Below are 27618 nucleotides of genomic sequence, written 5' to 3' on the forward strand. Positions count from 1 at the left end.
CCATCCTAAAAGAGATCAATCCTGGGTGTTCATTGGAAGGTCTGATGTTGAAGCTGAAACTCCAATACTTTGGCCACCTCATGCGAAGAGTTGACTCATTGGAAAAGACCCTGATGCGGGGAAGGATTGGGGACGGGAGGAGAAGGGGACGACAGAGGATGAGATGGTTGGATGGCATCACCGACTCGATGAACATGGGTTTGGGTAGACTCCGGGAGTTGGTGATGGACAGAGAGGCCTGGCGTGCTGCAATTCATGGGGTCGCAGAGAGTCGGACACGACTGAGCGACTGAACTGAACTGAACTGTGAGTTTTACGCTTTATTAAAAGCATAAAACTATTACGAATATTATCATCCCCTTCCTGTCAAACAGAATACAGGGGAAAAGGTTCCCAAGGTCATGGACAGAGGAATTACCTGGGCGATCTTCAGGGAATGAGATTAAAGGGATTTTCTTTCTTGGTGCTTATCTGCATGTTTTCTTACTGTGAACAGATAGTGCTTTCTACAGTTTAACTAAAAAATGAAATGAAATGAGTAATTTAGCTTTTAAAACCCGGGCGCACTGTCACCCATGTTATCTCTTGTAATCCTCCAAACCAGAAGCAGACGCAGCAGCTTCCACCGCGGGTCCCCAACTGCCAAATCCGACCCGAGCCGTCTACGCTGTCTGCGGTGTTTCTCGCCGTTTCTCCCTCTCTGCTCTTCCAAGCTCTTCTCCTCCTGTGGGGGTCCTAACGGAGGTCTCTGGGGATCCAGGAGCGGGCCTCAGGGTGGGGCAGGCACAGGCCCACTGAGTCACAGAGTAAAGCAGGTGTGTTTAGGAAGGACATTTTCCTGCAGACGACACTGAAAAGATGATGTTCTTATGTTTGGGGGGTCGGGGGGTGCTGCGTGGCTTGAGGGATCTTAACTCCCTGAGCAGGCGCGAATCTGGGCCCAGCAGTGCAAGCACAGAGTGCAGCGGCACCGGACATCTAGGGAAGCTCCAGTCTTCTTAAAGATGCCGTGGCCCCCGGAACGTGTGGCCCTGTGCCAGGCGCTCCAGAGCACCCTGCTTCCCAGCTCCTCTTGCTCCATCAGGCTCCTTCACTGGCCAGTTCCTCAGAGTCCCCCTTCTTCCTGTGCTGCCCATGACCTGTCCTCTGCCCTAGGGTCCCACCTGCCAGATCTGTGTCCTGCCAGCGGCAGGGCTCTCATCCCGGGGCTCTCCGACAAATCGCAGACAGTTGTATGTCCTCCTAGGTGGAAACACACACGGAATTTCATGGTGGCTCTAGGAGGTCTGCACCCCCGAGGCCTGCCCATGACTGGGCTCTCTAGTAGGCTGAACAGCATCCCTCCCAGATCTTACGTCCTCCCAGAACTCCAGAATACGACCTTATTTGGAAATACAGTAAGTCCCCTGCACAGGAACCGTCGAGTTGTGAGCTTTCAGAGAGTCAACCACGCGCTGGCAGGCCCAGTCACTAGGGTCACGTGTCCGGCGGCCGCGGCCACGACGCGCCTCCCCCGCCAGCGGCACCGCTGCTGGGTGCTCCACAGAAGGGCACGGGGTGCGCAGGGCGGCATCTTTACGTCAAGCCCAGCCTGTCGGCAAGCCACGGTGATGCAGCTGGCTGCTGTTGTCCACTCAGTCGTGTCCAACTCTGCTGCTGCCCCCCGGACTGTAGCCCGCCAGGCTCCTCTGGCCAGGAGATTCCCCAGGCAAGAATACTGGAGTGGGCGGCCATTTCCTTCTCTATGGGATCTTTCCAACCCAGGGATCGAACCCGCATCTCCTGCACTGACAAGCGGATTCTTTACCACTGAGCCACCTGGGAAGCTGATGTAGCTGGTACTACTGTACTTTTCAAGGTACTGTACTATAAGGCTGAAAACGTTTTATTTTTGTGTTTGCTTTTTTATGTTATTTGTGTGAAAAGTATTATAGACCCATTACAGTTTCCTTGGTGGTTCAGAGGGTAAAGAGTCTGCCTGCAGTGCAGGAGATCTGGGTTCAATCCCTGGGTCAGGAAGATCCCCTGGAGAAGGAAATGGCAACCCACTCCAGTATTCTCACCTGGAGAATCCCATGGACAGAGGGGCCTGGCCGGCTACAGTCCATGGGGTCGCACAGACTCAGACACAACTGAGTGACTAACACTTTCCACTTTTCCGAATCCGCATGTGCAGGCCTAAGCCCCCTGGACGCTCCCCGTGGCTGCCTCTCTGCCCTGGAGCCTCAGGGTGCCCCCTCACCCCCAGCCCGCCCTTCTCCAGCGTTCCTGCTTCAGTGTCGATTCCATCCACCCAGGCTCTGAAGCCAGCACCCTCAGCCACAACTCACACCCTCCCCTCCCACATCCTATTAATAAAACAAAGTAAAAATTAAATCACTTCTAACACACTCCCAGTCTGCTTTCAAGAAGGCCGGATGGTTTGAAATTCTAATTTGCTTTCCAAGGTCTTAAAATAATTTCACAAGAGCCACAGCGGCACCACCCCCATCCCCGCCTGCACCACACAGCAGGACGAGACAGCAGGACTACCCAGCGACACATCAGAAGCATGAGGAGGAGAGGACAGTGTCTGGACAACGGGAGGACTGGGAACAGCTCCCTGCCCCTGCAGACCCCAGGTGCCGTCTCGGGCAGGACCCCCGCCCCCTCTGGACCGCAGCTCTCCCGTCTGTAATGCAACACGGGAGGCGTTCCAAGTCTGTTCAGGCTAACGTCCCTTCCTGGCTACTGCCCGTCAGGAAATCAGAGCCGCTGACCCAACCTGGACTTCCGGACTGTGATGCGAGTCCTCAGGGCTCATCCAGACGCAGTCCCCCTCCCCAGGCACATGGAAGAGACGTCCCAGCCCTGGGTGGGGCCGAGACCGGTTCTGGCCCGTGACACATGAGCAGGAGCGGTCCCTCCTGGGCACAGGCACTGAGCCATCTCCACCCGCTGCCCCTTAGCAGTGACCATGAGAGCCCCCAGGGCTTCTGAGGGGGCGCAGTGGGAAAGACCCCGCCTGCAGTGCAAGAGACACAAGAAACACAGGTTCAATCCCTGGGTCGGGAAGACCCCCCAGAGAAGGACACGGCAACCCACTCCAGAATTCTTGCCTGGAGAATCCCATGGAGAGAGGAGCCTGGTGGGCTACAGTCCATGGGGTCACCAAGAGTTGGACACGACTGAGTGAGCAGACAGTAACAACAACAGAAGTGCCACGTTGAGATGGTGGAAGCAAGGTCCACCCTGGATCTCTGAGCTACAAAGCGGAAGGGAGCCATCCTGGAGAGCCACCCGATTCATCTCAGACTTGGAAAAGGCAAAAGCCAGACCTGACTGTTTCAGCCACTGAAGTCCCGGGACATATTTATCAGTCCAGCACAGTCTGGCCTCACCTGACTAACACAGGTACCATCTCTGATCTGATAATGAGGAATCTGAGCAGAAAGTAAAGGGGCCTTCCACAAATTCACACACCAACAGCAGTCAAATCCAGTGAGGCAGAGACTTTCCTGGTGGTTAAGACCGCACCGCCAATGCAGAGGGCTTGGGCTTGATCCCTGTGCAGTGTGGCCAGAAGATTTTTTTAAATTTTGTTAATTAAAAAAAAAAAGCAGACAGTGAGACAAAGATTTGAACAAGCAAGGGGGTGAGTGGTGGGGGTCTCGGATTGCCTCTAACACAGGCCAGGTGCAAGGCACAGGGCAGAGGGCAGAGACAGCTTCCCACCGAGGTCCACCCCAGCTGAATGTTAAAGGGATGAACGGAGGCAGAGGAAGGAAAGATCTGAAAGAGGGATCAGCAGGTGCAAATACCCAGAGGAGAAATCAAACAAGGAGCCGTGAACTGTCGAGCGTGGCTGGAATCTCAGCGGTGTGCAGGGAACGAGGGCTGGAGAGGCAGAGACAGGGGCCCCCGTGGGGGAGGAGGCGACCAGAGGCCTTCCCAGGTCATGCCTGGAAAACCAGCACCGAGGTGGCCTGCAGACGTGTCTGTCCTGACGTGGAAGAGCCTGTCATCGGTCCGTCTGTCGTCTCCCTGTCGGCCGCTCAGCCCTGGCGCTTCTGCAGCCCGCAGGAGTGTCAGTCAGCAACGGGGAGGGTGGGCTCCCGGAACCCACCACCGCTGGCTACTGGGTTCAAGCCACAGACACTCCACCTGAGGGCAGTCAGATCCCACGTGAGCCCAGGACAGCCCACTTCCACAGTCAGAGCAGGAAAGGCCTCAGATGTCTAGTCATCCCCCTTCCTGTACAGAGAAGAAAGATGGGCACAGAGAGGGGAAGCAACTTGCCTAAAGCCTCACAGCAAATCCACGGCACAGCATGGTGACTGGGCCCCCAGCGAGCTGTTCTTTTACTACTCCACTTCTTAAGATCCCGGGGTCCCTGGGATTCATGTCACCAGAAACTGGCCCTTCGCTGATTCAGCAGCCATGCCCAACAACACACCTTCCGCCAACTGGGTGTCAGTTCTGGCTTAATATGCACGGAGGAGGGGAAAGACGACCCAGGATCTCAGGGGCAAATGCTGAGCTTGGACGCCTTCATGGGTCCCGGCAGAACCAGGCCCTGTGCTCCGCCAGCCCCAGGCTCCTCCCCACCTGCACTCCCCAGGAGCCTGCAAGACACCCTGGGCTGTGGCCCAAGAGAGCTTCAGCCTCGCAGCCCCTCTGCGCCGTGAGGCTCCACTGAGAAGACAGCAGGCCCCGCGCACCAAGGCTAGAAGAATCTCAAGGCTTGGTGCCCGGGTAATCACTTCCTGTTCACCCTTTCAAAATGTATGCTGGCTGCTGGCAGAACACGTGCTATTGGATAAACACGTATCTCAGAAGAGAGCAATTCCCAACTGTCTCCCAAGCCTGAACTTGTCTCCCACTCAGCTCTCCAAGCAGCCAGCGGCGCCTCCACCCGCGAAGCCAGCTGTCACAGCACAGACATGACCAGGGAAGAAAAGGCAAGAGCAGAGGTCCCCGGCCCCAGACGGCAGGCTCGAGCCCTCCGTTCACCACTCCGCCCCCTGCAGTCGCAGCAGACATCACTAATCAATCACGGCATCCTCCCCGACGGAGCACAGCCTGGAATGCCTCCACAGCCCATTCCGGTCAGCAGCAGCCATCCATCAGAGCTGGCGCACGAGAGGAAAGCCACTTTCCACACCTGCCGTCGCAGCCAAGGATCTCAGACACGAGGGCTGTCTTTCACCTCTGGGCACACATTTGTCTGATGTCGTGAGTGAAAGAATCAGGACGGACCTAGAGGTGGAAGGAAGCATGCCTGGGAAAAGGGATTTCGAGTGGCACCCTGCTGAGTGAGAGATGCTGGGCACGAGGAAATGATGGGCAGGGGAAGGTGGCGTCTGCATAATGTAAAACATCAGGCAGTGCTCTGGAGAGGTCACGAGATTCCCTGAGAACCAGGACACGCAATTTCAGACTTCCTAAAGGGTCTGGAGGGGTGCAACATGTATATTACTTGCATTTTTCACCTCCTCTAATGTGGTTAGGTTATTGGCTTAGAAAAAGGAAAAGAACAGGGTCACACAGGACCCCCTGGAGGGAAAACGTGAAAGGCAACGTCAGCCTAAGGACTGGGGCCAGAACCAGTCTTCCTTAACACCCTCACAAGTGCGCCAGGCACAAGCATGTGCGCGAGATAGCCCAGACTGCCAGGGCCGCAGATGGTGCCGCCCGCCTGCAAGGGGAAACGAGGCCATCGGGATGCATGGCTGGGAGGAGGAAGCCGCAGGGCGGTGGAAGCGAAGCCAAGACGCCCGCAACAGGAGCAAGGCAAGCTCAGGACCAACACGGAGGTTCTTGCAGCTGCTCCAGGGACCGAGCCTCCCAGATTCATCGGCCCCAGGGGCTGACACGGGATCTGGTTCAAAGCCATCATCTTCGCCATCTTCCAGGTCCACAGCAGCACCTCTCAAAGAGGACAGTTCTTCCCAGAGCCGGCGGAAAGGGCAAGGTGAAGGCTGCCTGGGCGGGTCGCATCCTCCCAGGACCTTCCGCTGCTCTCATCACAAGTTTCTGTCCCCAGCTCTAAAGCCTTCCATGGCTCTCTGTGGCCCTCAGGGACAGGTCACAAGTCTTGGTCAGGAAGAAAAGGCTAAAAGGTCAAGACCCCATCCCTGTCACTTCCTGCCTGTGTGACCTTGGCCGGTGACCCTGCCACCTGCCCCTTGGCATCTCTGCAGTAGAGATGACGATGGCTACTCCCAGCACTGAGGACAAGAGATGTGCACCCTGCACCCCACAGACACTCAGGGGGCCTCTGTCACTGGCCTATACGAGACCTCCCACGATTTTTCTTCTCCAAGCCTCAGAGAATAACAGCAGCCACGTGGAACCTTCTGTCGTCTCTCAGACACACTGTCCTCCTATCACCGTGCCCTTCTGCCTGCAGTGACCTTCCTTCACCACACCTTATACTCCCAGGTAACTTTTCTGCTTCCAGTCCTTTCACTGAGTGATGCCTCCTCCAGGAAGCCCTCCCTGACTCTTCCAGGTAGACCAGCTGCTTCCTCGCTGTCTGAGGATACCCCTTCTAGCTCTAAGACCCTCTGTCCACCCCATGCTGGCTTTACTAGCCTTTGTCTGTCCACCCCACTAGACAGAGACATCTAGGGCAGGTGAGGGTTAGGAAGGAGGAAGGTCGGGAGAAACCCCAGGAAGCTCCAAGAGAGAACTGCTCCCACTGAAACAGGGTGTGCAGCCGAGTCAGGCCAAGGCCCAGAGAGCCTTCTCTTTGAGGACTGAAGGGGCTGTGAGCGTTTGCTGTCCGCAGTCCAGGTGACCCTGCCAGGGGCTGCAGCCTTTGACGGTCCGCCCTGGTCCAGGCCTACAACGGCTGCCTTTGACTGTCACCCCTGGGCACACCTGAGCTTTCGGCTGATGGCGCAGACCTGGCCGGCTATTCTGCCTGGCCTCTGGCACCCCCCATCCGCTTCTCTCTACAAAACCTCCTGCCTGCCCAGCCCGCTGCTGATTCATGAACTTCTTGGCTACCCCCACCCCAAGAGGCACCTCCTCTTTCCATCACTTCCAGAGTTAACTGAGGCTCCAGAAGCCCATCAGTGGGGTGGGTGGGGTGCAGCCTCTGTAGGCCCCTCCCAGGACCCCCATTCCTGCCCCTACTCTGCTGGATGCCTTGGGCCCCACACTTCTGGCCTGATGTCAGCCCTGGGAGTCCACCTGTTAGGTGAACTTGGCCAAACGCTGCCCCATCTGACCTCAGTTTCTCTCCAGGCAGGTGGAGAGTCACAGTTAATTCCGCTCTGGTCTCACGAGTCCCTTCCAAGGAGCCATCGGGACCACCCTCCCTGAATCCCGGGGAGGAAGCACTAGACTTCTAGACTTCCTCTAGACTTCTCTCTCCTCACTCCCAGGCTCCAGGGCCAAGGCTTCCACATATGAATCATTTTTTTTTTTTTAATGAAGGCTAGAGGCTGTGTCAAAAGAGAAGGCGGAGCCTGACAAGGCAGGCGCATCCCACTAGGTGAGAGGGGACACCTGTCCCCAGAGGCCGGGTGAAGATTCGGCACAAGATCTCCAGGAGGCGCTCCTCGGCCCCTCCCAGCTGCCCCCCCACCCCCGCTCAGTCTGGCGCTCCCGCGCACGCTAAGCTGCTTCAATCGTGTCTGACTTCTTGCAGCCCTCTGGGCTGTGGCCCGCCAGGCTCCTCTGTCCATGGGATTCTCCAGGCAAGAGTACTAGAGTGGGTAGCCATGCCCTTCCCCAGGGGATCTTCCCAATCCAGGGATCGAACCCACATCTATTACATCTCCCTGTACTGGTAAGCGGGTTCTCTACCATGAGCGCCCCCTGGGAAGCCCTCTGGGGCCCCCAGCTGCTGTCAAAGCAGGGAGAGCTCTGACGTCACCCCTCTTGCTCACTGCACTCCAGGATCCCTGGCTCCCGTCTGCTCCTCAAACACACTAAGGCGTGTGCCTGCCTCAGGACCTTTGCACTCGCTGTTCCTGCTGCTGGCACCCCCTTCCCCTAGATAGCTGCATGGCTTCTCTCTGACCACTGTAGAGTCTCTGCTCAGACAGCACCTTTTCAGTGGGTCTTTCTTGGCCCCTGGGGAGTTAAAATTGGAAGCTTCCTGAAATACTCTCCAGAATCCCAGTCCCACCCCCTGATTTATCTTTCCCCTTTACATTGACCACCATCCAACATACCGTAAGCTCCAAACAAGCAGGGGTGCTTGTCTGACATTTACTGAGTACCTACTATGTACCAGGAGCTGTGTCTGGCCCTGAAGACATCACAGTGGACCAGGCAGTCCACACTCCCGCCTTGGCACAGTTCTGAGCCATTAATAAACCAAGATGCCCAGTGTGGCTGAGACCAAGGGCACCACAGCTGCTCAGCTGGCAGAAGAGCGCCCCCCCTTTGCCCAAAGGCGGGAATGCAGGACCAGGACCAAATACAGGAAGCCGTCATTTGTCAGGCTGCTGAGTCTCTGGTCATAAAAGCCACCTACTGCCCCCCGCACTGGAGCCAAAGGAGCCCAGATCTGGGACTCAGAAAATCCCAGACTTTAATTCCCAGTCTGCTGTCTGCAGTATGCACTTCAGATTGTGCCTGTCTGTGAAAGAGAATGGAGAGACTCCTCTGGGGTCCTCGTGAGAACAGACCCCCATCTCTGACTACTCCCAACACGCCAGGCATCGCACAGACATAACTGCACCACACCCTCTTCATCGGCCTACAAAGGTGGCATCACTACCCAGAAAACAGAAGCTTGGAAAGCCTGTCAACCCCCCAGTAGCCAGCAGGGGCCAAGCACTGCGCTAGCACTTTGCACTGCCACTGCGTTTAACCTCGCATTAACGCTGCAAGAGACATCCTCCTCCTAGCTCCAGTTCACAGCCAGGGAAAGCTGGGCACAGAGAGGTCGAGAATGGCATCCAAAGTCACACAGCCGACAGGAGAGCAGAAGTCTGAGCCCCTGAGACACCATCTCTTTCTCCTCCAAGCAAGACCACTCCCCACGTGACACAAACCAGGAGAGAAACCGGCTCTAGAAAAGCTCATTCCAGATACAACACTGCAAGACTGTCAAGCACAAATAAACACACGCGTGTGAGTGGGGCTGAGCTACCCCTTTACTCGGCCACTTCTGAGGCAGCCGGCACTTATCCACACTTGAGAGAAAGTGCTTCCGTGCGTTCTCCCTTCACTGTCATTGTTAAGTTCTCGCAGTTCAGTGAGGGATCAGAGAGGTGCGACCACGCGCCTGAGCTCACACAGCAAGCTGCCGTGAGCAGTGAATCCCAGCTCCAGTCCACTGCTCTCCTGACCTCAGGGGGGCGCTAGCAGGCACCCAGTTGGTGGCAGGAAGCTGCCTGAACTAAGACGTCCACTTTTCCGAAACACATAAACCAGGCCCCTAATCCTTGTTATTAATGTAAATAATATTCTGGCAAAGAAAGCAAGCTCCCTGCCTCCCCAGGGGGCTTCAGGGGATTACGTCTACAGTGTCCGCTGCCGCAAGGACAATAATCGGTTGACTCTTATTAAAACTCCAATAATGCTGGTGTGATTGCGGCTTTGATAAGCACACTGCTGCGTGCGGGGGTCAACCACATTAGGAAAATGTAATTAGACTAATAAATTCTGGGCAATCCTTTTGTGTTTTTTTTTCCCTCTTTGCTCCAAGGAGGAGCCACGTACCAGACCTCATTACCCACGTGGAGGCCCCATTGTGGACTCTGCTGCTAAGGAAAGCAGATCATAGACGGCCTGGGCCTGACTGGAGAAAATCCCTCGGCCCCGGGCGTTCCGGCCAAACGGCAGAGGCTCCAGGGAGCTGGGGATGCATGAGGCGGGCTGGACTTAGTAGAGGACCCGATCTGGTGCCTTGAGATCTGAGAGACCAGCTGATGGGAGTCAGAGGGGACAGATGTTAGGGGAGGCTCAACCTCACTCGAGCCCCCGGCACATCCCAGCCTTGAACTGTGGAGCACCAGCCCCCCACCTCAGGGGAGGCGACATTTAACAGGAAGTCCCTATTCAGGAGACCCTCCCACGCCTCCTAACACCTGACTTTTCAAAGTCCGGCCAATTCGGCTACAGCGTTTGTTTGGAAAACGCAAATCTGTTCCAGGGCAATCCTGTATTAGGGGACAATTTGAGCATCATGCAGATTTTACATTTGCTTCCACGAGATTTCACCCACAAGGAACAGCAGGCAAACAGAACACCTGCCCGCTGACCCAGGCAGGAAGACAGACGCGCACACCTCACTGGACCACGGGCCACCCACACCTGGGGCCACAGGCCTTCCTTCCGGTTCCCCACGACCTCCCTCCCACCGCTTCCCGGGGCCCCTCACACCCTCCCCACTCTCTCCCTTTGGCCCATTTTGTTTTTTCTCTCCATCCTCTCGGCTTTTTCTTTCTGTGTCTGCTTTCATTTTCCTTCCTCTTGCACGCTGGGTGGCAGGCATGGGAACTGCGTGGGCAGCCAGCAGGCCAAATGGCACACGTGCCCACGAGCAAACACCAGGTCTCCTTCAAGACGGAGTCCCACGCTTACTAGTTTAATATTTACGTACTTCTTAACCTCAACCGCGGACAACACACGGCCGCCGCTGCCTCCGATCTCCGTTTTCATGTGCTTGGGTGCTGCGCTCTTCGCCCCATTTTCCAATAAGCCCTGTGGCTTTCACGTAGCGCGATGGCACTGAGGCGCTCAGAGGGTCTGTTACAGAGAAGGGGGGCTCTTCTCACGCACAAACCATCCCGTGGGACAGAAGCAGTGATGGGGATCACGTGCCGTCACACAGGTGGGAACGTGACGCCCAGCGGGGGTCAAGACCCACCAATAACGTCATGCGGGCCGCAGTCGCAGGTTTTACGTTAACAGCTCACCTGCTCTGTGTCCAGTGACGGCAGGAGAGCCAAGTGAGAACCGGCTTCAGAGTGAAGTCCCAGCTCCACTGCTCAGCTCTGTACCCCGAGCGAGCTGTAACAACCTCTCTGGGCCTCAGTTTTCTCAGCTATACAATGGGAACAGCTCAGCGTGGTTGTGACGATTATAAAGTTAATCAACGTAGCAGACCATTGACCCTTTTACACTGTTGCTTAGCTCAATGCCTGGGGCATCATCACCACCCCCAAAACGTCGGCTACACTATCAGTCCCCCCGTAAACTCCAGCGGCAGCTGAAAGATGGAAGCAGGTGGGGATGCCAGGTCAGCAGGTGCAGGTTCTTGTTGCCAGACCCAGATTCAAATCTCAGCTCTCCCTTCCTCTTCTGCGGCCCCAGATGGGTATCTGGGCTCAGCCTCAGTGTGTTCATCCACGTGATGGGGTGAAAATTAAACCCTCCTCACTGAGCAGCTGAGGATTCATGGACTCCCCCACGTGAGTCGCTCGTGCAGGGGGCCCAGAGCATGAAACCTGGGACCCCCCCACCCCCATCTGCTGTCACCTTGACTCCCATGGTGAGCTACTCTGCCCCAGACCCAGCCCCACTGCCCTGTGGGCCCAGAGAGGTTTGCGCTGGGCTGGAGTCCCTTAATCCCTAACAGCCATCCGTGCCCTGACGATGCCGGCACACAAGGCCAAGAGAGGAGTGATACGGCCATCCACAGTGGACCGGCCACATCCCGAAGGGCAGCTCCTCCCTGACCCTCCCAGGACACCCCAGCAGCCTGGGCCCAGGGTGGACACGAGAGCAGAGACTGGACCCCGACCGTCCGTCAGCAGGGATGCTACATTTCACGTGCAATCACTCATTCCACAGTGAGTGACAGGGAGGCCTGGCGTGCTGCAGTCCATGGGGTCACAAAGAGCCGGACACGACTGGGCAACTGAACAACAACAACTCATTTCAGCCTCGTGACCGCCCTGTCAAGGAGGTAATACACTTCCACTTCACAGATGGGGAAACTGAGGCTCAGAACGGCTTACAAAGGTAGGACTCCGCAGAGCTGGGGTCCGAGCCAGGTCAGGGACACAGTCTTTGTTCCCATCATGCCCCCCGCCTAGCTGGCGGCTCCGACCATGTGGCCAGCTCATCCTCTATCCTCCCAGCCCCCTCCCGTTAAAGAGGAGCAATGCCGGATCCAGATGACTCAAGAAGCAAGAGGGCAAGGTGCTGAGGATCAGGAAAGGGGACATGGAAGAAGGCGAACCTGCCCGACCTCCCCGTCCCTGGCCAGAGCTGCAGGAACCCAGCTCGGACCCCAGCATCCCGCGTCCATCCCCCAGTGACGAGACCCTGCAGCAAGGCGGCAGCGGCATCTGGCCTCTGCTTGGGCACTTCCGGGGCAGGAGCCCACCACGCCCAAGGCAGTCTGCTCCAACTGCAGGTACCTCGAGCTGCTGGAGGCCTCAGACCCAAAACCCTGTCAGGCGCAGAGGACACCCCTGGGGGCTGGGGGACAAACTCCATCGCCCCTCCCTGAGCACAGGCACCGCGTACCCTCACTTCCCCACAGCTCTTTCTGGGCCAAATATTTTACTGCCTTCAACCCACCCTCCAGGGATGAAAAGGATAATGAAGAAGATAAAGGTAATTTCAGTGACTAACATTTAACGAACATAGAATAGGCATTATTCTACATCAAGAATCAGCAAACTCTGGCCCGTGGGCCAAATCCGCCCGCCTGCCTGTTTTTATATGTATGGCTTGTGAGCCAAGAATGGGTTTTGCATGTTTAAATGGTTGGGGGGGGATCAAAAAAGAGGATTCACTGGTGACACATGGCAAGTATATGAAATTCAAATTCAGTGCCTATAAAAATAAAGTTTTATTGGAACACAGCCCTGTCCATCATTTACATATTGGCTACAGCTGCTTTCAAGTTACTACGGCAGCGTTGAGGAGTTTGGCAGAGACTCCAAGGCCCAAAAAGGCTCAAATGTTTACTATCTGGAACCTTTACAGGAACAGTTTGCAGGTTCTTATTCTAGACGCTTTACATGTATCATCTCAATCCTCAGCGTAACCCACAAGGAGCTGACTTCTACGACCCTCACTTTACAGACAAAGAGGCAGGAGCTCAATCGCCCAGCTGCCCAGTCCCACTGCCTCGTGGTGGTGGAACCCAGGCTGGAACCGAGACAGTTTGATGCCAGTGTCAGCGTCTCACCCACTCCCCTCTTCCTGTCGGAGCCCAGGGCTGACGTCTGTCACACGCCGCAGGCCGTGGCGCCGTCTCCCTCCCCTGCCTATCAGCCCTCGTGGCTTTCACCGTGCCTCACGGGAATGACCAGACTGCCTGGCCAGCTCCTCGGCCACTATGACCTCCGGATCATCTTCTGATCCTCGTGGCTCTTTGCGGTCTTTCCCAAGCCCACCCTTAAATGGGCCTATAAACCCACTGCTCTCTGGATACTAAAAAAAAAGATCGATCCACAAGCACCCGCCAGTCTGAGGACAGCAGCAAATATGATGAAGAAGTCAGGAGCTCTCGCCAGAGGCCTCTAAAACTTTATGAGAGCCAATAAATCTTGCTCTTGGGCTGCCCACTGGCTTCGAATAAACACGTCCTGCCCACGATCTCCCAGAAGCAGAAAGCAGAAGTCCCTGGGACTGCTGTCCAGGTTATGGAAATCTCAAGGCCTCCCTCCCAGTTCTTCGCTGTCTGTGAATATACGATGAGGGGAGACGCTAGCATGCTCTGTTGCCATGGAAACTAGGCTAGGCTACATCTGCATCAGGAAGGATTAAAGACAGACGTTCCAGGCGGAAGTACTCCAGAGGGAGGTCCAGACACACGGGTCCCTAATCTGAGATTAAAGTTTCTCAACGAGGTTTCTGCCCCATTATTAACTCTGAGCTTAGATGCACATTATAAACCACAGAGCTCATCCATAAATACAAATCAATATATCTGGAAGGCAAATATTTGACTTTTATTTATATGCATATTAAACACAGCCGTGTCTCAGCCGGCTAGCAGAAACCCAAACAAAGCGGCCCAGGCACCGCGAGCCGGCCGCCCACGGGCCAGCGTCAGAGCGGGGGCCGCTCCTACCGGCCTCCACAGAATGTCTAACTAAGCTGCTAACATTTAACATTTGAAATCTTTCTCCAGCACAATTCAGAGTTCTGCCTTTTTTGGAAAAGAACCTAAAGATTGGGCGATAGCAACACTAGGTAGCAGCCACCGGCTGGCCCTGACGAGGGACCGTCCCTGCAGGCAGGCGCCCGCGTGTCAGGCCCCTCTGTCCCCAGCATGCTCCTCACACCTCGTCTCTTCCAGAGGGTCCCTGTAGGCTTCTGAATTTGTGACGTCCCACCCGAGGACCCGCACCCCCATTTTACTGGCAGAAACACCGAGGCCTACAGAGGAAAAACGTCATGCCTAAAGTGCAACAGCAGATTCATGACAAAGCTAGTCTCCCAACACGCAGGGCAAGACTGAGCTCAGACCTGTCTGGAAGGAGAGCCAAGATGCTGGGTTAATATCTGTCAGCTGCAAACGTGTCTAAGGTAAAAATTAGACTTTTCTGCTGACTCCAATTTTGCCAGCTTCGCTCCAGCTCTTTGCAGGGAGCAGGGAAGGAGGAGGGAAAGCTCTGCAGAGACAGGGAGAAAGTCTCCTCGGAGCTTTCCCAAACCCCCTGTCTTCCACCACCCCTACCTGCCCACGGCCGCACCCAATGCCATCTAGGAACACCAAGGAAGAAAAGGCTGGGGGAAAAAGAATGGGGCCGCAGCCCAGGACAGGCGGCCAGGCAGCCCCTACCTTCACAGCTGATGACTGCAGCTCAGATGAGCAGAGAACATCAGCTGGGCCGGGCTCAAATCCCCTCTCTGGTATTTGCTTGCTGTGCCCTTGGTGAGGTCACTTAACCTCTCTGAGCCCATCTCTTCACCTGCAGGCAGGAGTAACAGTAGCATTGGGCAGTCTTGCTGGGGAGGTCAGACAAAGCCACAACGAAGCACTTGGCAGAGTGTCGGGCACGCAGTCAAGTGTCATGCCCGACTCTTTACCACCCCATGGACTGCAGCCCTCCAGGCTCCTCTGTCCATGGGATTCTCCAGTCAGGAACACTGGAGCGGGTAGCCACTCCCGTCTCCAGGGGATCTTCCCAACCCAGGGATCAAACCTGGGTCTCCTGCATCGCAGATGGTCTCTTTACTGTCTGAGTCGCCAGGTCCCCCATAAATCAGTGTGCCCCACGACGCCTCAAAATCCGCTCCCACCCCAGCCAGCCAGTCACCCTCCCTCGCCTGCTGATCAGCCCCACCCTCCACCTGCAGCTCCAGCCACACTCCCCGCTCCCCACCAGCGTGAGTCGCCGGCTGGACTCGCCTCCACTAAACGCAGCAGGCACGTGCCCGCCTCTGTGACTTAACCCAAGCGGTGAGCCTCGCTCTGAATACCATTCCCCACACTTGCCCCTCCAACTCAAGATCACCCCGATTCAGAGTTCCCACAACCATCCCCAGCCCCTCAAACCTCTGTCCGCCCGACCTCTGCTCCTTCATTTGCCCGGAGGAATTTGGTCCTGTTCTCTAATATTCCGTAAGGTGCCACCCTCTGCCTTTAGCATCTTGAAGGATGCAGCTCACACATCTTTGAGATCCTCTGAGGGAACATTAGGTGTTTATAGTGGTTACATGCCCAGCCCCTCTTCTTTTGATACCAGCACCCCAAATTCCTGTCCAGGACTTATCTTCCATTGCAAAATCCAGTCTTGGCGGGACTACTGATCACAAATTCTAAACGCCCCCAAGCCCAGACTGGTCACACACCCAAAGCCCCCCTCAGTTAGATCCATCTCTCCCAGGACACAGAATTCCATCCTGCAAGGTCCTTGAAAGGTGGGGCTGCCCACCCTGGGGGTGCTAATGGTAAAGAACCTGCCTGCCAATGCAGGAGACTCAAGAGATGCAGGTTCAACCCCTGGGTCAGGAAGATCCCCTGGCATAGGAAATGGCAGCCCACTCCAGTGTTCTTGCCTGGAGAATCCCATGGACAGAGGAGCCCAGCAGGCTCCAGCCCACGGGGTCACAAAGTGTTGGACACAACTGCACACACACACAGTACCCATCCTGGTGGGGTCCCAGAGACTTTGAACACATCTTGCTAAGAGACCACCTCCCTAGAGTTACCTGAGCTCCTGGCTTTTTAAAGCCAGTCCTTCAGTTCAACCTGATCCCATAAACTTCCTTCTGATCAATTCCATTTCTGCTGAAGTTTGCAGAAAAGAGCCCTCACTGATTCTCTAGAACCCACATCACATACGTGCTCCCACATGCTTCCCAGAGCCGAGCCCACAGACACCCATCAGAGAGGCTCATGGGCACCACTTCCACGGAGCCACAGAGGCCAAAACCCTTACACTTTCGAGAAACAGCCAACATTTCAATGGCTTAAGCAACACAGCTTAATTCCCCCACGTCAGCAAAACAGAATCCAAGCGCACTGAGAAACCAAGAGGGGGTGGGACCTCTTGCTTGAAAACAATAAAAGGGAACCATGAGACGTAACTGAGCAGACTACACATAAAGCAGGTATTTCTGCAGATGTCGAAAGTGACACTAAGGACCTAAGTAGGATAAACACAGCACACATGGGTCTTCAGTGTCCGCGAGCACAGGGCTGACCACGCAGCGAGCCCAAAGGATGAGACAGCACCCGGGGCCCTGGGCAGAGAGGCAGCCAAACGCAGCTCCCCAGAGCACAGGGAAGGCCTGACACGAGGGAGGGTGCTCAGAGCCAGCCGACTGACGAAAGGGGAGAGGAGAGGCTTCTAAGAGCGTCCGCAGAACCACTGTGGCCTAGGCAGCCAGGACCTTCGTCATCTCCCCTCCGCACCACGGCAACCACCTCTGCCTGCCTCCTCTGCCGCAGCATCACCCCACAGCCGGTCCTCAGCAGCGCACGTCAGGTCACTCTCCTCTGCCCGAATGCCCTCGTCGCCACCCGGCACCTCCCCACTCTCATCTTTCTGACCTCACCTCCTCCACCACCCCCCCCACGGGTCCTTGGGCTGGCCCCGCACAGCCCGACCACGGGGCCTTTGCACACCCTGTTCCCTCTGCAGGAAACCTCTTCCCCATCATGTTCTCATGGCTCACTGCTGGCTTCCCTCAGGTCTCTAACCCACCCTTGCCTCTCTAGCTAAGGTCTCCCCTCTCCCATCACAGTGGCCTCCTTCCTAACTCATCTTTCTCCACAGCTCTCCCATTCTAAAATGGAATTATCCGTCTGCTTATGGTTTGTCTCCCCCAACTGGAACGGAAGCTCCATGGGGGCAGGAACCTTGTTCTGTTCAGGACTGAATCCCTAACACCGAGGACAATGCCTGGGCCACAGTCGGGACCCATAAACAGGGCTGAGCGAATGAATGGAGTCCCTGAAGAAAAACCAGAGTACATCCAGGAAGGCTGACTTCCTGACCAGTGCACACAGCAGGATGATCAGAGGCCTGGCCCTAGGGACTGCCTGGGTTCCAGCCCCATCACCTCCCATCCGCCTGCCCCTGGGTCAGCACACTGTCTCTGGGCTTCAGCTCTTCATCCGTAAACTGGGGATAATGACAGCCTCCACCCTGGCGGGCTGGGAAGAGGAAATGCGTTACTATACAAGGCGAAGCGGATGGCGTCTGATGAGCCGTGAGTGCCCAAGGTTATGATTTTTGCTTTTATGTGACTGCTCTTCAAATGTCAGCCGGGTGGCAGAATCCTCAGGAGGTCCTCACTAAGGGGGCCTCCGGGAAGAAGGGGTGGGAGACAGCAGGGGAGCACAAGATGTGGGGACAGGAGACCCAGCGCGAGCCAGGCGCTGCCAGTGACACGCTGTGCAATTCCGGGAGACACACAGCTCCTCCGCCCAACATGTCAGGGCCAAGCACCGTGTCTCGCTGGGCCGCTGCGGGACTCCAGACTGGACCAGCCTTGTGAACACAGCAGGGCGGGGCAGTGGACCAGAGCATCCCACCCCTCAGTCACGATTCTATGCACACAGCAGCCACAAAGCCAAAGAGCCCGAGTCCAAAGGTGACGACGCTTCCAACACACTCCACGATCCCCCATCTCCCTCTGGAGACGTCGGCTGTGCTCTCAAAGCCTCAATTACAAGGGCAGGGAGTGTCACGGCTCCTTATATTTCGGTCACAATATCAGCCAAGAGCTGAGGGTTATGCAGGGGAAATTACAGTAATTACTCCTTGGAGGGCTGGCTGCATGACCTTCGCCTGATCTGAAACCTGGGCTGAGATTTAACTGCCTGGGAGCCGGGCCATAAACACACGGGGAAACCTCTGCCGCACGTCAGGGTCCTGGGAAACGACGCCAAGGCCATACCAGACTCACAGCTCCTGTCAGGCCAGGCGACTGGGAAGAACAGAGCCCAGATGGCACACCAGATCCGCGGGCTCCGCCCTCCTGGGACCGCCACGAGGCAGACGCTGTCCTCAGAGACCTCACCTTCCAGGGCAGTCGAGACAGGACATTTCTACGTGCTACAGACAAAACAAGGAGGCTGAAGTCTGTGTCACTGGCCCAGGGCTCAGGACAGACCCCGGAGGCAAAACCGAAGCTGAGCCCTAAAGGATCACAAGGAGCCAGCCATGGAGAGGGATCCAGGCATCCCCCCTCTCCTCCCTGGGCCTCAGTTTCTTAGTCTGTCAAATGGGTGTAACTAGCGTGCCTCCTTCCTGGAGGGCGTGCCTCCTTCCTGGAGGGCGTGCCTCCTTCCTGGGGGGCGTGCCTCCTTCCTGGAGGGTGTGCCTCCTTCCTGGGGGGTGTGCCTCCTTCCTGGGGGGTGTGCCTCCTTCCTGGGGGGCGTGCCTCCTTCCTGGAGGGCGTGCCTCCTTCCTGGAGGGTGTGCCTCCTTCCTGGGGTTATGAGGAAGGTGTAACGAGCGTACAGACACGAAGCACTGAGCTCCGGGTCTGGTCCATTAGGTTCAAGGGGAGACTGTGGTCTGGAGGCCGGGGGGGGGCTGTCCCTTGATGAAGCGTGAGCCCCTCCTCTGTGCCAGACCCAGGTCAGCCACCAAGGCGTGGTGGTGAACTGGAGGAGATACAAACCCCGGCCCCCAGGGACCAGCGCAGCAGGAAGGCCCCGGCCCAGCTCCAGCAGAGCCCTGGGGCCACGGTCCCTTCCCGCGAGCCTCCGGATCATCCCATCTTGCCTCTGAACTGGGTTCCAATGGCACCCCTCCCTCCAACCACCGCACAGCTGCCCACTGAGACCTGTGTCCCGGTCCCTGAATCACAGTCTCAGCGTCCACCTCCTGGGCAGCTTGTGACTAACACAGAGCCCGGGGCCCCACCCCACAGGAGAGCTTCTGCAGGTCTGAGCAAGGGCCGGATGCCAGAGGACGACAGGCAAACCTGTCTGCCCATCACCCCCTCAGCCCTGAGTGCCCAGGGCCGGGCACACGGCAGTGCTCAGCACAGAAGATGGAGACTATTAACCAGATCAAAGCCTCCTTCCTCCCCTGCACAAGACCCGAGGGGTGACTGGCTCCGTACCTGGCCCGGGGGTCACTGGGAGGGGAGGACAGGTGACCTGGGCACAGAAACGCTTGCTTCTGAGCCTCAATTCCTCATCCTGAGAATGGGAGCCTTGACTCCCAGGTTCAGAGAGCTCCAGGCTCAGAGGATTTTGATCTCAGGTTCCAATCCAGTCCTTCACACACCTGAGAAGAGTCTACTCTGACCCACTTGGACAGTGGCCATCAGCCCCCTGCTTGCATACCCCCAGCAACAGGGCACTCACCACCTCAGGAGAAAGCCCACCACACAAACAGACTGGTCTATTGCTAGAAAGTTCTCACTTCAGAAGCCAGTCCTGCCCTTTGACTCCACAGACTGAGGCTGCTCCTCATTTCATCCAACTGCAGGGAAGTCACGGGAGACCTGTGAGGGTTGGAAGGCCGGCTGGGGGTGGCAGGCTCAGTAGCAGCAACCAGGGTCCAAGCCCGGACCACCACTCAGCAGAGGTGTGACCCTGGGCAAGTGACCCCTCCACGTTTCAGCTTCCTGGTAAACTGGGGGAAATAACAGTGTGTCCATTATTACATAAGGTTGTTGTGTGTGTGAGTGTGTGTGCACACTCCGTCAGTCGTGTCCGACTCTGTGACCCCATGGACTGCAGCCGCCAGGCTCCTCCTTCCGTGAGATTTTCCAGGAAGCAACACTGGAGTGGGTTGCCGTTTCCTCCTCCAGGATGTCTTCCTGACCCAGGGATCGAACTGCTGTCTCTCACGTCCCCTGCTTTTCAATCAGATTCGTTACCACTGAGAAGCGTCCCAGGAATTCTGCAGTGACCAGGGAGGCACTAGGGGCAGGCAGATCACAAGGCCTGGAGAGCCGGGCAGAGGGGGTGGGTCTGCCCCCAGCACAGCCTTGAAGGCGTCTGTCTGTTTCACTCACGGAGAGGGGAGTGACCGGACACGTCCCCAGTAAACGACCGCGCCCCAGACGGGACCAGGGTCTGGCAGTCCCAGAGCCGCAGCTCACGGCACCCGGCAGACTCTGACATTCTCTGCCCACCCAGCCCCTGGTGCCTGGACAGGGGCCCAGAATCAGGCACAGCTTGGGCTGCAGGCAGGGGCTGGGAGCGGCAGAGAAGCAAGGCCTTCTCCGCGGGAGGCTAAGTGGGAGCCAGCCCGCAGACTCTGCGGGCCTATTAACACACCGGTTTCTGCAGGAACTCCCACAGGGAGCCAGGCGGGCAGGGTCAGAGGAATGAGGGCCTGTACACAAGCCGAGTTTTTTTAAAGAAATATTCAGCCATTAAAACCCCGGCTCTCGGGCCAGGCTGGGGCTGCATCCTCAGTGGGGCTGGTGGATTGTCAGCAGCGCCTGGGTGGGGCGAGGAGGAGGAGGCTGGAAGGAACCCAGGCATCAGGAGGAGGGTCCACGGAGGGGGGCCCAGGAGGCTGGGCCACTGCGGGCACCCAGACTCAAACAGTCCTGCCTGTGGGGATCTTGGAACATCCCTGGCCACAGTGATCAGAGCAGCAGGAAGAAACAGCATGTGAAGGGGAAGAAAGTTCCCAAATTTTAGGCTAACTCCATACGCATCGCCCGGCCTCGCGCCAGCTTCTCATTCAGTAATTCTCATTACTGAGGACCGTCTACAGGCCCAGGAACATTGACATTTGGGGCCGGATAAGTCTCTGTCGTAGGGGAAGGGCATCCTGTGCAGTGTGACAGATTCATCAGCATCGCTGGCCTCTACCTACTAAATGCCAGTAGCACCCCTGCCCCCAAGTTCTGACAACCAAAGTCCCCTGAAGGGCAAAAAAAAAAAAAAAAAAGCACAGTAAAGACAACTGGGCTAGAGAGAGAAAAGCCATTAAAGAACAAGCCTGATCTCACCGTCCCCGTTTCACACCGTCCCTGGCACCCATCGCCCTCGGCATGGAACCCAAGCTCCGTGGCTTGACATTCAAGGCTCTGCCCCATCAACGCTCACCGTCCCCTGTCCCACGCCTGACCCTCCAGCAGCAACACAGCCCAGGTCATCCCAGCCCAGAAGCCTTCTTTGTTCCTGGCCTGTCATTCTTCCAATCCTCTCGTCTGCCTGCTTTCTGCAGTTCGTGTTTCAAGAGTCCACTCAGATGTAACCTCCTCCAGGAAGCCTTCCCTGCTACTCCCCACCCCAGGGGAAGTTTGCACACTCTCTGTGCTCCCATGCACCGTATCACGCTCCATCATATCTAAGTAACTCCAACTAAGCATTCTGTAGGCAGGACCATGCTGCAGTCACCGGCCTGCCCAGGCCAGCCTTGACCCGCAGGGAACTTGCAACAGAATGAGTGGCTCAGTGGGAAAGAACCTGCCCGCAGCGCAGGAGACCCGAGTTCAATCCCTGGGTCGGGAAGATCCCCTGGAGGAGGGCACGGCAACCCACTCCAGTATTCTTGCCTGGAGAATCCCATGGACAGAGGAGCCTGGCGGGCTGCAATCCACGGGGTCGCAAAGAGTCGGACACGACTGAGCGACTGATACTTTCTTTGCCTCCTACTGAAACAGGACTCACTCTTTCCTTTGGTCAAGAAGGGAAATCCAGGGCTTCCCTGGCGGCTCGGAGGTGAAGGATCCACCTGCCAGTGCAGAGACGTAGGGTCGATCCCTGACCCGGAAAGATCCCACGTGCTGCACGGCAACTAAGCCCGCGACCCCCAACTGCTGATCTGTGCTCTAGAGCCCGTGTGCCACAAGAGAAAGCACGGCAGTGAGCAGGCTGGGCACCGTGACGGAGAGCGGCCCCTGCTCGCCACACCAGAGGAAAGCCTGCGCAGCGACGGAGACCGGGCACAGCCTAAAATAAACAAGCTACAAAAAAAAGAAGAGAAATCCAGAGCTGGAGAGGACACCGATAAACTCGAGGAGGGCCAGACTCTCAGGGAAAGACAGAGGGACCTTGGGGAGGGACAGAAGGGCACCAGCCCAAGGCCGGCCACCTGAGCAGAGCGGCCAGCCAGACGCCGTGTGCATCGAGGGCCCTGGCACCTTGGTGAGCTCTGCCGCCAGCTCTGGGGCCTCAGCCAGCGCCACGCCTCGTGGCTCTGTTTCTGTCCTTTGCTACTGGATCTGGGACATATCGCCGAAAATCACTGTCATCACGAGAGAAGTCCCTGTCTCCTTAGCCCTGCTGACAGCCCTGGGAGCTCACACCCCTACTCGGCGAACAGGAAGCTCCAGCTCAGACTCACTGGGCCATCCGCCGGTAAAGCTCAGAGTTCTGCCTCAAACTCAGGTTTCCTGACGGCGGACGCCCACCACCCACTACACCGCTCAGCTGGAAGCCCCCAATCCCCTGTTCTTTTGGGCAGGGGGTGGCGGGCAGAAGGGAAAACAGAGGAATAAGACAAAGGGACACTTTGCTGTAAGCCTCCCAGGGCCCGAGGCCTGGGCATGAACCCAGCAACCCCAGAGAAGGCCTCCAGCTGATGAGAAACTGGGATGAAAAGATGAAATCAGCCCCTCAGAAAAGCCTCTCCAAGCCTGAGGGGGATTCTCTGCGCCCTCCGCACCATCCTCTCCAGAGGGGACTGACCAGACTCTCCTCCCAGGCGAGAGGCCCTACATTGTCGCCCCAGGGAAGGGAGGTGGGGGCACCAGGAGGGGCTCGGAGGGCCAGACGCCAGGCGGGGGCTCCCACCGCCCAGCCCGTGCTTCCCCAGGGTGAGGTGGGAGAACCACGGGGGCAGGAACGTGCAGCGTGACTGAGGGCACCCCGGACGCACCTCTCCCACCCCCAGACCTCATCGACGCCACCCACTGAACAGTGGTCTCCGCGCTGCTGTACCCTGGAATCCTTCCATGCCTGGGTTGGCTTGTTCACTGCCCGTCTCCCCACCCACCAGGGGCACTGGATAGGCTGGCTTCTCCTGCCTTGTTACAGCATCGGGCATCAAAGGGCACATTCACTATGTAAATGCTGTATTTGTTAGAGAGACAGGAAGTCTGAGCTCTGAGACCTGAAACCAACTCTCTCCACTGGAGCCCCAGCCCCTAGGCCTGTCTCATCATTTGTAAAAGGAATGATGATGGCTGTGCTGCTATCTTCATGTCAGAAGAAGTGGGAGTTAGGGGGAGGGAGGAATGTAAAGGGAGCGAGTGGGGCACCAATGGGGGCACACGCGTGCGCCAAGGGCCAAGCCAGGACCACCCCAGGCGTTACACTGACAAAGCCACCCCCCACTATTTTAGACACCATGAGACCCCTCTGGGGATGAAGTCATCAGCACGATGGAAGTTCATTCAAAGAAGCAAACCCCACTGTTATTCAAAGCTCACAGGCACCAAGGCCTTTCCCTGACGCCAACCCCATCACAGGGTCTTTCATCCCGTAGTGGACTACCAGGGAAAGTTCTAGATCCTCACTCCAGCCCCAAAAGCCTCCCCTCCCCAGAGGCATCCTCGCATGCCTCAGAAGGGGAAACAAGGAATTGGAGACCTGCTCCTCCTGCCAGGAGTTTCTCTCCCGCATGGTCACGTTGACCCCACAAGGCAGGTCTACCTTCCCCGTTACAGAGATGGAGACTGAGTCCCCGGTTCACACAGCAGATCATGGAGCTGCCGCTGAGCCAGAAGCCCCTGCGCGGCCGATTCTCCCCTCCACAGCCTCGAGCAGCCCCAAGGAACAAGCTGCAGGAACGCCCAGTCCGAGGCCTGGTGGGGGGGGGGGGGGTACCCAGAGAGAAGGCGTCCCTGAGAAGGCCCCACCACAGGGTTCGGCTCCTCACACATCAGCATCGGCCCCCGCCGTCCCCAGGGACTCCGGCCACTCCAACCAAAGGGTCCGCCTCAAAGTGCCTGGCAGGGAAAGGGGCCCAGCGTCAGAGCTACCTGTCTAGAAGGGAGCCCAGGCCAGTACGGGCGGAACCCCGACGGCTCCTGGCCCCGGGTGTAGGTTATTCGACAAGCGGCTCTAAGGAGAGTAGCCGGCTGTGGACCCAGGTGCACGCCCCCGAGTTTAAAGGGCCTGAGACGGAGGGGCAGGCGCATTCGCACTTGACCGCAAGGTGGGCAGGAAGGCCAGGGAGGAACAGAGGGACCACGGAGAGACCTCTGGCCTAGCAGGCCGGGGACTGTGTGTCTTCAGGTCTCAGGCCCAAGCCCTGCCTCCAGGGGTCTGGACCCTGGGAACCACCCTCTCTGGGAGCGGGTAGTTTATCTCCACCCTCAGTGCTGTTTGAATCCCTTTCGGCAAGAACCCCGACCTCGCCGGCTCACCCCAGCCACCAGGAACTCGGGTTTGCCCCAAAGTACGGTCTTGCTCTCAGTCTCTCAGGAAGGACGAAGGAAGGGGCTGGACTTCAGGAGCCCCGGCATCCAGGTGACCTGAGAGGAGTCCCTCGGCCACCTCAAACCTCCGCATCCAAGACGGAAGCTGCCACCTCCACCCCCAGACGCGGAGGCAGCAAAATGAGTCAGGCACGAGAGCAAAACCGCCTATTGTGCGAGAACAAGGCTGGGCCCACCTTCCCAAACACCGTTCCTCTCGGCGTTCCTCTGGGACGGACGCTTGGCAATTCATTGTCCCATTTCAGAGATGAAGCTATGGAAGCCCAGGGGGGTTATACACTGCTGGTCACACAGAGTCTATTACAACGGGACCCTGGCCCAGAAAGACTGCTGCCTCTGACCAGGAGCCTGCCTCGGGCCCCAGAGGAAGATGGAGGGAAGCAGAGAAAGCAGAAACATGCATTCATTAAGCGCCTGCAGCGTGCATCCAGGACCATGCTGAAATGCCACAACCCCCAAGGTTCCAACGCAGAGGGCCCTCTTCTTCCTCCCTCTGCAGTGGAGGAGGCCCGCATAGCCCAGCCCCCCTCGGCCTGCTCACCACGGGGATCTGGATCACTGTGATAAGGACATCTGCAACCTTATTTAAAAGTTACTACCGCACAATTAGAGGCACTTACCCCCTCAGAGCCATTCTCCTCCGATTGGTTTTATAGCCAGTAATAACTCTTGTAAATTCCTCAACAGATGGAAATTTTATTTGACTAATCATGGCCGTTTGACTTGCTGGGGTGCGGTGGCTCGGGGCTCAGGCTGGCAGGGTGCCAGCTGAGGTGACTGTCAAGGGGCTGGGCAAAGAGCCCAGAACCCAAGGCCACCTCTGGGTCCACTCCCCAGAGGAAAGCCACAAGAAGGTGTCGGAAAGTGCCAGGCACTGAGCAGCAGTGGGCAGCCGCGCTCCGTGCTCTGCCTTTTCTGGGTCCAGAGGTGCCTCTGGGCAGGGTGCTGAGACCCGTGTCCACCCCTCTCGGCTCTGATCTCTGGATATACGGGAGCTGGTGCCAGGGAAAAACTGGAACACCCAGGCTTAAAACACCCGATAAAACCAGCATTTTGGCTGCAATGCCCCATGCACACCTACCCCATGCTAAAGGCCCCATTGGCATCATCCCACTCAGTCCCGCCAACAATTCTGTAGATGCATGAGAACATTCCCATTTCACAGATTTACAAATAGATGATAGAGTACATGGAGAAGGCGATGGCAGCCCACTCCAGTCCTCTAGCCTGGAGAATCCCGTGGACGGAGGAGCCTGGTGGGCTGCAGTCCACGGGGTCCCTAGGAGTCGGACACGACTGAGCAACTTCACTTTCACTTTTCACTTTCATGCATTGGAGAAGGAAATGGCAACCCACTCCAGTGTTCTTTCCTGGAGAATCCCAGGGACGGGGGAGCCTGGTGGGCTGCCGTCTATGGGGTCGCACAGAGTCGGACACGACCGAAGCGACTTAGCAGCAGCAGCAGACAGAGCACACGGCAGAGCCACCAAGCTGAGCTGCCACCTTCATCCCAGGGAATGGAAGGTTGGTGCCCCACCAACTCACACAGGGCCAAGCAATCCTTCCAAGCAAGACCCACACTGAATCCCATCACTGCTACAAAAAAAAAAAAAAGAAACACCCCATAAAACTCCCAGTAATTCCTCAGCACCCTCCAGACAAAGTTAAAGTCCATTAGCCTGGCCTTCACAAAGGAACTGATTCGAGGTTATCTATCCAAGCAATATGAAAGTATATCACACAGAAAATCTTCTCCATTTGACAATATGTATGGCAAATTACTCGTAACAGCCTTAAATTGGAAATATCAACATGAAAATGGATAAACAAACTTATGATCTATATGTACAATGTATATCGCTTTCCAACCGACAGGAGGGAAAAAGCACACCGCAATTTGAACAGAGCAAGTTCCATATTAAGAATTATCAACCGTAACAGCAGACTGTATTAACAAGGCCTAGCTAGAAAGAAGTAAAGAGAACTTCAGGGAACAGTACCAAGGAAAACCCCCCAAGGGCTGACACAGAGACCCCGAGGGACGGCCTCCACCACCTCCACCAGGACCGAACACAGCCCCCGAGAGAGCACCCCTCCCCCAGGATGAGCGCGCCCGAAGAGGAGCTCCCCAAGACTGCAGGAGAACCCTACGAAGAATGCCCACCCCCCACCCCACCCCCGGCGCGGCCACCCGGACCTCACTGGGGCACGCCTGTGGCCCGGGCAGAAAACACCGCACACCCACGGAACTTGCTAGAAATCCAGCCTGGGGGACTCACCGGAAGTCTGCCCTGAGCAACGCCACACGGGCTGCTCACACGAGGCGTCTCACCAGTCACCCCGCGACAAAACCGCCCTTAAAGGGATGCGGGGGGTGCCGGCTGCTACACAGCGGCCACGGGGCCTGTGCGCGGGAGACGCCGCGCACGCGCACTGGAGACGCCGCACGTGCTCAGGCGCCCGCGCGCGCGCAGAGCCGGGGGCGGGGCGAGCCGGGGGGCGGGGCGAGCCGGGGGCGGGGCGGGCGAGTGGCTCTCCGGCGCCCTCTACAGGCTGAGGCTGAGCTTGCCGTGTGGCCGGGGGCGGGGGTGGGATTTAAAGGGCCCAGCTTCACTTTCAGTTCACAGGCAAGAAGGGTGAGTTTATCCAGCATACCCACCTCTTTGATGACTCGGTTTCCACGTGAGCCCTTCTCGTAGAACTGAACCCCTGTACGGCAACACAACTCTGTATCTCTACCTAAGAAGACACAGCTATCCTTCTTACAAGCAAAGTTCTCACCCTCTCCATAAAATGAAACCAACAGCCCCACAGTCATAAGACTGTGTTTATTACCCCTCAAGTTCAGTCACAGTTCCACAGAATATTGTTGCCTAAAGACTATACT

The 27618-nt window shown here is 57.0% G+C and overlaps 1 protein-coding gene across 2 annotated transcripts in view; it reads right to left on the bottom strand.

The window, feature by feature from the left end:
- ACTL8 (actin like 8) overlaps positions 1 to 27618 on the bottom strand; it is a 75961-nt gene that overhangs the window by 45854 nt on the left and 2489 nt on the right. Inside the window, exon 1 of one of the 2 annotated variants that reach the window (XM_081580891.1) lies at positions 27011 to 27166. The exons of the other annotated variant lie outside the window; for it this stretch is intronic. The gene's annotated coding sequence lies outside the window, so the exon portion shown is untranslated. Of the gene's footprint in view, positions 1 to 27010; positions 27167 to 27618 lie in introns of those variants that run through there. 2 annotated transcript variants of the gene reach the window in all.

This window comes from Giraffa tippelskirchi, chromosome 3 (genome assembly GCF_054371585.1).
Source record: "Giraffa tippelskirchi isolate mGirTip1 chromosome 3, T2T-mGirTip1v1.2.pri, whole genome shotgun sequence".
NCBI classification, from domain to species: Eukaryota; Metazoa; Chordata; class Mammalia; order Artiodactyla; family Giraffidae; genus Giraffa; species Giraffa tippelskirchi.